The following is a 12083-nucleotide window of genomic DNA, read 5'->3' as shown; positions in this document are numbered from 1 at the left end:
CAACAGCCCGCACACACTTGTGCAACACCCCGTACCCCCCAACCTGACCCCGCACACCCAAACACCCTCCGCTGCCCCCGCTCCAGCACACTCGCCCAAAAACGACCCCCGCCACGGGACGGCTGCCCCCCCTGGCGTCAGCCAAAGGCAAAAGCCTACAGCACCCGGTATTCCCAGGCGGTCTCCCATCCAAGCACTAACCGGGCCGGACCCTGCTTAGCTTCCGAGATCAGACGAGATCGGGCGTTCTCAGGGTGGTATGGCCGTAGGCAACAGCCAGCCCCACAGCCGCCCCCTTCACAACAGCCTGCGCACACTCGCACCCCTCCACCCAACCCCGCACACCCAAATACCCTCTGCTGCCCCTGCTCCAGCACCGGGCCCGACCCTGCTTAGCTTCCGAGATCAGACGAGATCGGGCGTTCTCAGGGTGGTATGGCCGTAGGCAACAGCCAGCCCCACAGCCGCCCCCTTCACAACAGCCTGCGCACACTCGCACCCCTCCACCCAACCCCGCACACCCAAATACCCTCTGCTGCCCCTGCTCCAGCACCCAGCCCCACAGCTGCCCCCTTAACAACAGCCTGCGCACACTCGCACCCCTCCACCCGACCCCGCACACCCAAATACCCTCTGCTGCCCCTGCTCCAGCACCCAGCCCCACAGCTGCCCCCTTAACAACAGCGTGCGAACACTCACACCCCCCAACCTGACCCCGCACACCCAAACACTCTCTGCTGCCCCCGCTACAGCACCTAGCCCCACAGCCGCCCCCTTCACAACAGCCTGAGCACACTCGCACCCCTCCACCCGACCCCGCACACCCAAATACCCTCTGCTGCCCCTGCTCCAGCACCCAGCCCCACAGCCGCCCCCTTCACAACAGCCCACGCACACTTGCACCCCCCAACCCGACCCCCGTACACCCAAACACCCTCTGCTGCCCCCGCTACAGCACCTAGCCCCACAGCCGCCCCCTTCACAACAGCCTGCGCACACTAGTGCAACACCCCATACCCCCCAACCCAACCCCGTACACCCAAACACCCTCTGCTGCCCCCGCTACAGCACCCAGCCCCACAGCCGCCCCCTTCACAACAGCCCGCGCACACTCGCACCCCCCAACCCGACCCTGCACACCCAAACACCCTCTGCTGCCACAACTCCAGCACCCAGCCCCACAGCTGCCCCCTTCACAACAGCCCGCGCACACTCGCACCCCCCAACCTGACCCCGCACACCCAAACACCCTCTGCTGCCACAACTCCAGCACCCAGCCCCACAGCTGCCCCCTTAACAACAGCGTGCGAACACTCACACCCCCCAACCTGACCCCGCACACCCAAACACCCTCTGCTGCCCCCGCTCCAGCACCTAGCCCCACAGCCGCCCCCTTAACAACAGCGTGCGCACACTCGCACCCCCCAACCCGACCCTGCACACCCAAACACCCTCTGCTGCCGCTGCTCCAGCACCCAGCCCCACAGCCGCCCCCTTCACAACAGCCCACGCACACTTGCACCCCCCAACCCGACCCCCGTACACCCAAACACCCTCTGCTGCCCCCGCTACAGCACCTAGCCCCACAGCCGCCCCCTTCACAACAGCCCGCACACACTTGTGCAACACCCCGTACCCCCCAACCTGACCCCGCACACCCAAACACCCTCTGCTGCCACAACTCCAGCACCCAGCCCCACAGCCGCCCCCTTCACAACAGCCTGCGCACACTCGCACCCCTCCACCCAACCCCGCACACCCAAATACCCTCTGCTGCCCCTGCTCCAGCACCGGGCCCGACCCTGCTTAGCTTCCGAGATCAGACGAGATCGGGCGTTCTCAGGGTGGTATGGCCGTAGGCAACAGCCAGCCCCACAGCCGCCCCCTTCACAACAGCCTGCGCACACTCGCACCCCTCCACCCGACCCCGCACACCCAAATACCCTCTGCTGCCCCTGCTCCAGCACCCAGCCCCACAGCTGCCCCCTTAACAACAGCCTGCGCACACTCGCACCCCTCCACCCGACCCCGCACACCCAAATACCCTCTGCTGCCCCTGCTCCAGCACCCAGCCCCACAGCTGCCCCCTTAACAACAGCGTGCGAACACTCACACCCCCCAACCTGACCCCGCACACCCAAACACTCTCTGCTGCCCCCGCTACAGCACCTAGCCCCACAGCCGCCCCCTTCACAACAGCCTGAGCACACTCGCACCCCTCCACCCGACCCCGCACACCCAAATACCCTCTGCTGCCCCTGCTCCAGCACCCAGCCCCACAGCCGCCCCCTTCACAACAGCCCACGCACACTTGCACCCCCCAACCCGACCCCCGTACACCCAAACACCCTCTGCTGCCCCCGCTACAGCACCTAGCCCCACAGCCGCCCCCTTCACAACAGCCTGCGCACACTAGTGCAACACCCCATACCCCCCAACCCAACCCCGTACACCCAAACACCCTCCGCTGCCCCCGCTACAGCACCCAGCCCCACAGCCGCCCCCTTCACAACAGCCCGCGCACACTCGCACCCCCCAACCCGACCCTGCACACCCAAACACCCTCTGCTGCCACAACTCCAGCACCCAGCCCCACAGCTGCCCCCTTCACAACAGCCCGCGCACACTCGCACCCCCCAACCTGACCCCGCACACCCAAACACCCTCTGCTGCCACAACTCCAGCACCCAGCCCCACAGCTGCCCCCTTAACAACAGCGTGCGAACACTCACACCCCCCAACCTGACCCCGCACACCCAAACACCCTCTGCTGCCCCCGCTCCAGCACCTAGCCCCACAGCCGCCCCCTTAACAACAGCGTGCGCACACTCGCACCCCCCAACCCGACCCTGCACACCCAAACACCCTCTGCTGCCGCTGCTCCAGCACCCAGCCCCACAGCCGCCCCCTTCACAACAGCCCGCACACACTTGTGCAACACCCCATACCCCCCAACCCAACCCCGCACACCCAAACACCCTCCGCTGCCCCCGCTCCAGCACACTCGCCCAAGAACGACCCCCGCCACGGGACGGCTGCCCCCCCTGGCGTCAGCCAAAGGCAAAAGCCTACAGCACCCGGTATTCCCAGGCGGTCTCCCATCCAAGTACTAACCGGGCCGGACCCTGCTTAGCTTCCGAGATCAGACGAGATCGGGCGTTCTCAGGGTGGTATGGCCGTAGGCAACAGCCAGCCCCACAGCCGCCCCCTTCACAACAGCCTGCGCACACTCGCACCCCTCCACCCGACCCTGCACACCCAAATACCCTCTGCTGCCCCTGCTCCAGCACCCAGCCCCACAGCTGCCCCCTTCACAACAGCGTTCGCACACTCACACCCCCCAACCTGACCCCGTACACCCAAACACCCTCTGCTGCCCCTGCTCCAGCACCTAGCCCCACAGCCGCCCCCTTCACAACAGCCTGCGCACACTTGTGCAACACCCCATACCCCCCAACCCTACCCCGCACACCCAAACACCCTCTGCTGCCACAACTCCAGCAGCCAGCCCCACAGCCGCCCCCTTCACAACAGCCCGCGCACACTCACACTCCCCAACCTGACCCCCGTACACCCAAACACCCTCTGCTGCCCCCGCTCCAGCACCTAGCCCCACAGCCGCCCCCTTCACAACAGCCCGCGCACACTTGTGCAACACCCCATACCCCCCAACCTGACCCCGCACACCCAAACACCCTCCGCTGCCCCCGCTCCAGCACACTCGCCCAAAAACGACCCCCGCCACGGGACGGCTGCCCCGCCTGGCGTCAGCCAAAGGCAAAAGCCTACAGCACCCGGTATTCCCGGGCGGTCTCCCATCCAAGTACTAACCGGGCCCGACCCTGCTTAGCTTCCGAGATCAGATGAGATCGGGCATTCTCAGGGTGGTATGGCCGTAGGCAACAGCCAGCCCCACAGCCGCCCCCTTCACAACAGCCTGCGCACACTCGCACCCCTCCACCCGACCCCGCACACCCAAATACCCTCTGCTGCCCCTGCTCCAGCACCCAGCCCCACAGCCGCCCCCTTCACAACAGCCCACGCACACTTGCACCCCCCAACCCGACCCCCGTACACCCAAACACCCTCTGCTGCCCCCGCTACAGCACCTAGCCCCACAGCCGCCCCCTTCACAACAGCCTGCGCACACTTGTGCAACACCCCATACCCCCCAACCCAACCCCGTACACCCAAACACCCTCCGCTGCCCCCGCTACAGCACCCAGCCCCACAGCCGCCCCCTTCACAACAGCCCGCGCACACTCGCACCCCCCAACCCGACCCTGCACACCCAAACACCCTCTGCTGCCGCTGCTCCAGCACCTAGCCCCACAGCCGCCCCCTTCACAACAGCCCGCACACACTTGTGCAACACCCCATACCCCCCAACCCAACCCCGCACACCCAAACACCCTCTGCTGCCACAACTCCAGCACCCAGCCCCACAGCTGCCCCCTTCACAACAGCCCGCGCACACTCGCACCCCCCAACCTGACCCCGCACACCCAAACACCCTCTGCTGCCACAACTCCAGCACCCAGCCCCACAGCTGCCCCCTTAACAACAGCGTGCGAACACTCACACCCCCCAACCTGACCCCGCACACCCAAACACCCTCTGCTGCCCCCGCTACAGCACCTAGCCCCACAGCCGCCCCCTTAACAACAGCGTGCGCACACTCGCACCCCCGAACCCGACCCTGCACACCCAAACACCCTCTGCTGCCGCTGCTCCAGCACCTAGCCCCACAGCCGCCCCCTTCACAACAGCCCGCACACACTTGTGCAACACCCCATACCCCCCAACCCAACCCCGCACACCCAAACACCCTCTGCTGCCACAACTCCAGCACCCAGCCCCACAGCTGCCCCCTTCACAACAGCCCGCGCACACTCGCACCCCTCCACCCGACCCCGCACACCCAAACACCCTCTGCTGCCACAACTCCAGCACCCAGCCCCACAGCTGCCCCCTTCACAACAGCCCGCGCACACTCGCACCCCCCAACCTGACCCCGCACACCCAAACACCCTCTGCTGCCCCCGCTACAGCACCTAGCCCCACAGCCGCCCCCTTCACAACAGCCCGCACACACTTGTGCAACACCCCGTACCCCCCAACCTGACCCCGCACACCCAAACACCCTCCGCTGCCCCCGCTCCAGCACACTCGCCCAAAAACGACCCCCGCCACGGGACGGCTGCCCCCCCTGGCGTCAGCCAAAGGCAAAAGCCTACAGCACCCGGTATTCCCAGGCGGTCTCCCATCCAAGCACTAACCGGGCCGGACCCTGCTTAGCTTCCGAGATCAGACGAGATCGGGCGTTCTCAGGGTGGTATGGCCGTAGGCAACAGCCAGCCCCACAGCCGCCCCCTTCACAACAGCCTGCGCACACTCGCACCCCTCCACCCAACCCCGCACACCCAAATACCCTCTGCTGCCCCTGCTCCAGCACCCAGCCCCACAGCTGCCCCCTTAACAACAGCCTGCGCACACTCGCACCCCTCCACCCGACCCCGCACACCCAAATACCCTCTGCTGCCCCTGCTCCAGCACCCAGCCCCACAGCTGCCCCCTTAACAACAGCGTGCGAACACTCACACCCCCCAACCTGACCCCGCACACCCAAACACTCTCTGCTGCCCCCGCTACAGCACCTAGCCCCACAGCCGCCCCCTTCACAACAGCCTGAGCACACTCGCACCCCTCCACCCGACCCCGCACACCCAAATACCCTCTGCTGCCCCTGCTCCAGCACCCAGCCCCACAGCCGCCCCCTTCACAACAGCCCACGCACACTTGCACCCCCCAACCCGACCCCCGTACACCCAAACACCCTCTGCTGCCCCCGCTACAGCACCTAGCCCCACAGCCGCCCCCTTCACAACAGCCTGCGCACACTAGTGCAACACCCCATACCCCCCAACCCAACCCCGTACACCCAAACACCCTCCGCTGCCCCCGCTACAGCACCCAGCCCCACAGCCGCCCCCTTCACAACAGCCCGCGCACACTCGCACCCCCCAACCCGACCCTGCACACCCAAACACCCTCTGCTGCCACAACTCCAGCACCCAGCCCCACAGCTGCCCCCTTCACAACAGCCCGCGCACACTCGCACCCCCCAACCTGACCCCGCACACCCAAACACCCTCTGCTGCCACAACTCCAGCACCCAGCCCCACAGCTGCCCCCTTAACAACAGCGTGCGAACACTCACACCCCCCAACCTGACCCCGCACACCCAAACACCCTCTGCTGCCCCCGCTCCAGCACCTAGCCCCACAGCCGCCCCCTTAACAACAGCGTGCGCACACTCGCACCCCCCAACCTGACCCCGTACACCCAAACACCCTCTGCTGCCCCTGCTCCAGCACCTAGCCCCACAGCCGCCCCCTTCACAACAGCCTGCGCACACTTGTGCAACACCCCATACCCCCCAACCCTACCCCGCACACCCAAACACCCTCTGCTGCCACAACTCCAGCAGCCAGCCCCACAGCCGCCCCCTTCACAACAGCCCGCGCACACTCACACTCCCCAACCTGACCCCCGTACACCCAAACACCCTCTGCTGCCCCCGCTCCAGCACCTAGCCCCACAGCCGCCCCCTTCACAACAGCCCGCGCACACTTGTGCAACACCCCATACCCCCCAACCTGACCCCGCACACCCAAACACCCTCCGCTGCCCCCGCTCCAGCACACTCGCCCAAAAACGACCCCCGCCACGGGACGGCTGCCCCGCCTGGCGTCAGCCAAAGGCAAAAGCCTACAGCACCCGGTATTCCCGGGCGGTCTCCCATCCAAGTACTAACCGGGCCCGACCCTGCTTAGCTTCCGAGATCAGACGAGATCGGGCGTTCTCAGGGTGGTATGGCCGTAGGCAACAGCCAGCCCCACAGCCGCCCCCTTCACAACAGCCTGCGCACACTCGCACCCCTCCACCCGACCCCGCACACCCAAATACCCTCTGCTGCCCCTGCTCCAGCACCCAGCCCCACAGCCGCCCCCTTCACAACAGCCCACGCACACTTGCACCCCCCAACCCGACCCCCGTACACCCAAACACCCTCTGCTGCCCCCGCTACAGCACCTAGCCCCACAGCCGCCCCCTTCACAACAGCCTGCGCACACTTGTGCAACACCCCATACCCCCCAACCCAACCCCGTACACCCAAACACCCTCCGCTGCCCCCGCTACAGCACCCAGCCCCACAGCCGCCCCCTTCACAACAGCCCGCGCACACTCGCACCCCCCAACCCGACCCTGCACACCCAAACACCCTCTGCTGCCGCTGCTCCAGCACCTAGCCCCACAGCCGCCCCCTTCACAACAGCCCGCACACACTTGTGCAACACCCCATACCCCCCAACCCAACCCCGCACACCCAAACACCCTCTGCTGCCACAACTCCAGCACCCAGCCCCACAGCTGCCCCCTTCACAACAGCCCGCGCACACTCGCACCCCCCAACCTGACCCCGCACACCCAAACACCCTCTGCTGCCACAACTCCAGCACCCAGCCCCACAGCTGCCCCCTTAACAACAGCGTGCGAACACTCACACCCCCCAACCTGACCCCGCACACCCAAACACCCTCTGCTGCCCCCGCTACAGCACCTAGCCCCACAGCCGCCCCCTTAACAACAGCGTGCGCACACTCGCACCCCCGAACCCGACCCTGCACACCCAAACACCCTCTGCTGCCGCTGCTCCAGCACCTAGCCCCACAGCCGCCCCCTTCACAACAGCCCGCACACACTTGTGCAACACCCCATACCCCCCAACCCAACCCCGCACACCCAAACACCCTCTGCTGCCACAACTCCAGCACCCAGCCCCACAGCTGCCCCCTTCACAACAGCCCGCGCACACTCGCACCCCTCCACCCGACCCCGCACACCCAAACACCCTCTGCTGCCACAACTCCAGCACCCAGCCCCACAGCTGCCCCCTTCACAACAGCCCGCGCACACTCGCACCCCCCAACCTGACCCCGCACACCCAAACACCCTCTGCTGCCCCCGCTACAGCACCTAGCCCCACAGCCGCCCCCTTCACAACAGCCCGCACACACTTGTGCAACACCCCGTACCCCCCAACCTGACCCCGCACACCCAAACACCCTCCGCTGCCCCCGCTCCAGCACACTCGCCCAAAAACGACCCCCGCCACGGGACGGCTGCCCCCCCTGGCGTCAGCCAAAGGCAAAAGCCTACAGCACCCGGTATTCCCAGGCGGTCTCCCATCCAAGTACTAACCGGGCCCGACCCTGCTTAGCTTCCGAGATCAGACGAGATCGGGCGTTCTCAGGGTGGTATGGCCGTAGGCAACAGCCAGCCCCACAGCCGCCCCCTTCACAACAGCCTGCGCACACTCGCACCCCTCCACCCAACCCCGCACACCCAAATACCCTCTGCTGCCCCTGCTCCAGCACCCAGCCCCACAGCTGCCCCCTTAACAACAGCCTGCGCACACTCGCACCCCTCCACCCGACCCCGCACACCCAAATACCCTCTGCTGCCCCTGCTCCAGCACCCAGCCCCACAGCTGCCCCCTTAACAACAGCGTGCGAACACTCACACCCCCCAACCTGACCCCGCACACCCAAACACTCTCTGCTGCCCCCGCTACAGCACCTAGCCCCACAGCCGCCCCCTTCACAACAGCCTGAGCACACTCGCACCCCTCCACCCGACCCCGCACACCCAAATACCCTCTGCTGCCCCTGCTCCAGCACCCAGCCCCACAGCCGCCCCCTTCACAACAGCCCACGCACACTTGCACCCCCCAACCCGACCCCCGTACACCCAAACACCCTCTGCTGCCCCCGCTACAGCACCTAGCCCCACAGCCGCCCCCTTCACAACAGCCTGCGCACACTAGTGCAACACCCCATACCCCCCAACCCAACCCCGTACACCCAAACACCCTCCGCTGCCCCCGCTACAGCACCCAGCCCCACAGCCGCCCCCTTCACAACAGCCCGCGCACACTCGCACCCCCCAACCTGACCCCGCACACCCAAACACCCTCTGCTGCCACAACTCCAGCACCCAGCCCCACAGCTGCCCCCTTAACAACAGCGTGCGAACACTCACACCCCCCAACCTGACCCCGCACACCCAAACACCCTCTGCTGCCCCCGCTACAGCACCTAGCCCCACAGCCGCCCCCTTAACAACAGCGTGCGCACACTCGCACCCCCCAACCCGACCCTGCACACCCAAACACCCTCTGCTGCCGCTGCTCCAGCACCTAGCCCCACAGCCGCCCCCTTCACAACAGCCCGCACACACTTGTGCAACACCCCATACCCCCCAACCCAACCCCGCACACCCAAACACCCTCTGCTGCCACAACTCCAGCACCCAGCCCCACAGCTGCCCCCTTCACAACAGCCCGCGCACACTCGCACCCCTCCACCCGACCCCGCACACCCAAACACCCTCTGCTGCCACAACTCCAGCACCCAGGCCCACAGCTGCCCCCTTCACAACAGCCCGCGCACACTCGCACCCCCCAACCTGACCCCGCACACCCAAACACCCTCTGCTGCCCCCGCTACAGCACCTAGCCCCACAGCCGCCCCCTTCACAACAGCCCGCACACACTTGTGCAACACCCCGTACCCCCCAACCTGACCCCGCACACCCAAACACCCTCCGCTGCCCCCGCTCCAGCACACTCGCCCAAAAACGACCCCCGCCACGGGACGGCTGCCCCCCCTGGCGTCAGCCAAAGGCAAAAGCCTACAGCACCCGGTATTCCCAGGCGGTCTCCCATCCAAGCACTAACCGGGCCGGACCCTGCTTAGCTTCCGAGATCAGACGAGATCGGGCGTTCTCAGGGTGGTATGGCCGTAGGCAACAGCCAGCCCCACAGCCGCCCCCTTCACAACAGCCTGCGCACACTCGCACGCCTCCACCCAACCCCGCACACCCAAATACCCTCTGCTGCCCCTGCTCCAGCACCCAGCCCCACAGCTGCCCCCTTAACAACAGCCTGCGCACACTCGCACCCCTCCACCCGACCCCGCACACCCAAATACCCTCTGCTGCCCCTGCTCCAGCACCCAGCCCCACAGCTGCCCCCTTAACAACAGCGTGCGAACACTCACACCCCCCAACCTGACCCCGCACACCCAAACACTCTCTGCTGCCCCCGCTACAGCACCTAGCCCCACAGCCGCCCCCTTCACAACAGCCTGCGCACACTCGCACCCCTCCACCCGACCCCGCACACCCAAATACCCTCTGCTGCCCCTGCTCCAGCACCCAGCCCCACAGCCGCCCCCTTCACAACAGCCCACGCACACTTGCACCCCCCAACCCGACCCCCGTACACCCAAACACCCTCTGCTGCCCCCGCTACAGCACCTAGCCCCACAGCCGCCCCCTTCACAACAGCCTGCGCACACTAGTGCAACACCCCATACCCCCCAACCCAACCCCGTACACCCAAACACCCTCCGCTGCCCCCGCTACAGCACCCAGCCCCACAGCCGCCCCCTTCACAACAGCCCGCGCACACTCGCACCCCCCAACCTGACCCCGCACACCCAAACACCCTCTGCTGCCACAACTCCAGCACCCAGCCCCACAGCTGCCCCCTTAACAACAGCGTGCGAACACTCACACCCCCCAACCTGACCCCGCACACCCAAACACCCTCTGCTGCCCCCGCTACAGCACCTAGCCCCACAGCCGCCCCCTTAACAACAGCGTGCGCACACTCGCACCCCCCAACCCGACCCTGCACACCCAAACACCCTCTGCTGCCGCTGCTCCAGCACCTAGCCCCACAGCCGCCCCCTTCACAACAGCCCGCACACACTTGTGCAACACCCCATACCCCCCAACCCAACCCCGCACACCCAAACACCCTCTGCTGCCACAACTCCAGCACCCAGCCCCACAGCTGCCCCCTTCACAACAGCCCGCGCACACTCGCACCCCTCCACCCGACCCCGCACACCCAAACACCCTCTGCTGCCACAACTCCAGCACCCAGCCCCACAGTTGCCCCCTTCACAACAGCGTTCGAACACTCGCACCCCCCAACCTGACCCCGCACACCCAAACACCCTTTGCTGCCCCCGCTACGGCACTTAGCCCCACAGCCGCCCCCTTCACAACAGCCCGCGCACACTCGCACCCCCCAACCTGACCCCGCACACCCAAACACCCTCTGCTGCCCCCGCTACAGCACTTAGCCCCACAGCCGCCCCCTTCACAACAGCCCGCACACACTTGTGCAACACCCCATACCCCCCAACCTGACCCCGCACACCCAAACACCCTCCGCTGCCCCCGCTCCAGCACACTCGCCCAAAAACGACCCCCGCCACGGGACGGCTGCCCCCCCTGGCGTCAGCCAAAGGCAAAAGCCTACAGCACCCGGTATTCCCAGGCGGTCTCCCATCCAAGTACTAACCGGGCCCGACCCTGCTTAGCTTCCGAGATCAGACGAGATCGGGCGTTCTCAGGGTGGTATGGCCGTAGGCAACAGCCAGCCCCACAGCCGCCCCCTTCACAACAGCCTGCGCACACTCGCACCCCCGAACCCGACCCGGCACACCCAAATACCCTCTGCAGCCCCTGCTCCAGCACCCAGCCCCACAGCTGCCCCCTTAACAACAGCGTGCGCACACTCACACCCCCCAACCTGACCCCGCACACCCAAACACACTCTGCTGCCCCCGCTACAGCACTTAGCCCCACAGCCGCCCCCTTCACAACAGCCCGCGCACACTCACACCCCCCAACCCGACCCCGCACACGCAAATACCCTCTGCTGCCCCTGCTCCAGCCCCCAGCCCCACAGCCGCCCCCTTCACAACAGCCCGCGCACACTCGCACCCCCCAACCCGACCCCGTACACCCAAACACCCTCTGCTGCCACAACTCCAGCAGCCAGCCCCACAGCCGCCCCCTTCACAACAGCCCGCGCACACTCGCACCCCCCAACCTGACCCCGCACACCCAAACACCCTCTGCTGCCCCCGCTACAGCACTTAGCCCCACAGCCGCCCCCTTCACAACAGCCTGCGCTCACTCGCACCCCCCAACCCGACCCC

The 12083-nt window shown here is 66.6% G+C and overlaps 8 non-coding genes across 8 annotated transcripts; all 8 read right to left on the bottom strand.

Annotated features, from left to right (window-relative positions):
- Positions 1–152: 152 nt before the first annotated feature.
- LOC135329284 (5S ribosomal RNA) lies at positions 153–271 on the bottom strand. Its single transcript, XR_010390651.1, has one exon. It is a non-coding gene; the product is annotated as a 5S ribosomal RNA (ribosomal RNA).
- Positions 272–3065: 2794 nt separating this feature from the next.
- LOC135329275 (5S ribosomal RNA) lies at positions 3066–3184 on the bottom strand. Its single transcript, XR_010390642.1, has one exon. It is a non-coding gene; the product is annotated as a 5S ribosomal RNA (ribosomal RNA).
- Positions 3185–3782: 598 nt separating this feature from the next.
- LOC135329245 (5S ribosomal RNA) lies at positions 3783–3901 on the bottom strand. The gene has a single exon (XR_010390612.1). It is a non-coding gene; the product is annotated as a 5S ribosomal RNA (ribosomal RNA).
- A 1329-nt stretch (positions 3902–5230) lies between these two features.
- On the bottom strand, positions 5231–5349 carry LOC135329283 (5S ribosomal RNA). The gene has a single exon (XR_010390650.1). It is a non-coding gene; the product is annotated as a 5S ribosomal RNA (ribosomal RNA).
- A 1419-nt stretch (positions 5350–6768) lies between these two features.
- LOC135329243 (5S ribosomal RNA) lies at positions 6769–6887 on the bottom strand. Its single transcript, XR_010390610.1, has one exon. It is a non-coding gene; the product is annotated as a 5S ribosomal RNA (ribosomal RNA).
- Positions 6888–8216: 1329 nt separating this feature from the next.
- LOC135329326 (5S ribosomal RNA) lies at positions 8217–8335 on the bottom strand. The gene has a single exon (XR_010390693.1). It is a non-coding gene; the product is annotated as a 5S ribosomal RNA (ribosomal RNA).
- A 1418-nt stretch (positions 8336–9753) lies between these two features.
- On the bottom strand, positions 9754–9872 carry LOC135329282 (5S ribosomal RNA). Its single transcript, XR_010390649.1, has one exon. It is a non-coding gene; the product is annotated as a 5S ribosomal RNA (ribosomal RNA).
- Positions 9873–11391: 1519 nt separating this feature from the next.
- On the bottom strand, positions 11392–11510 carry LOC135329325 (5S ribosomal RNA). The gene has a single exon (XR_010390692.1). It is a non-coding gene; the product is annotated as a 5S ribosomal RNA (ribosomal RNA).
- Between the last annotated feature and the right edge of the window lie 573 nt (positions 11511–12083).

This window comes from Dromaius novaehollandiae, chromosome 9 (assembly GCF_036370855.1).
Source record: "Dromaius novaehollandiae isolate bDroNov1 chromosome 9, bDroNov1.hap1, whole genome shotgun sequence".
NCBI classification, from domain to species: Eukaryota; Metazoa; Chordata; class Aves; order Casuariiformes; family Dromaiidae; genus Dromaius; species Dromaius novaehollandiae.
The sequence above is the reverse complement of the archived record's forward strand: the minus strand, read 5'-3'. Positions and strand labels throughout refer to the sequence as shown.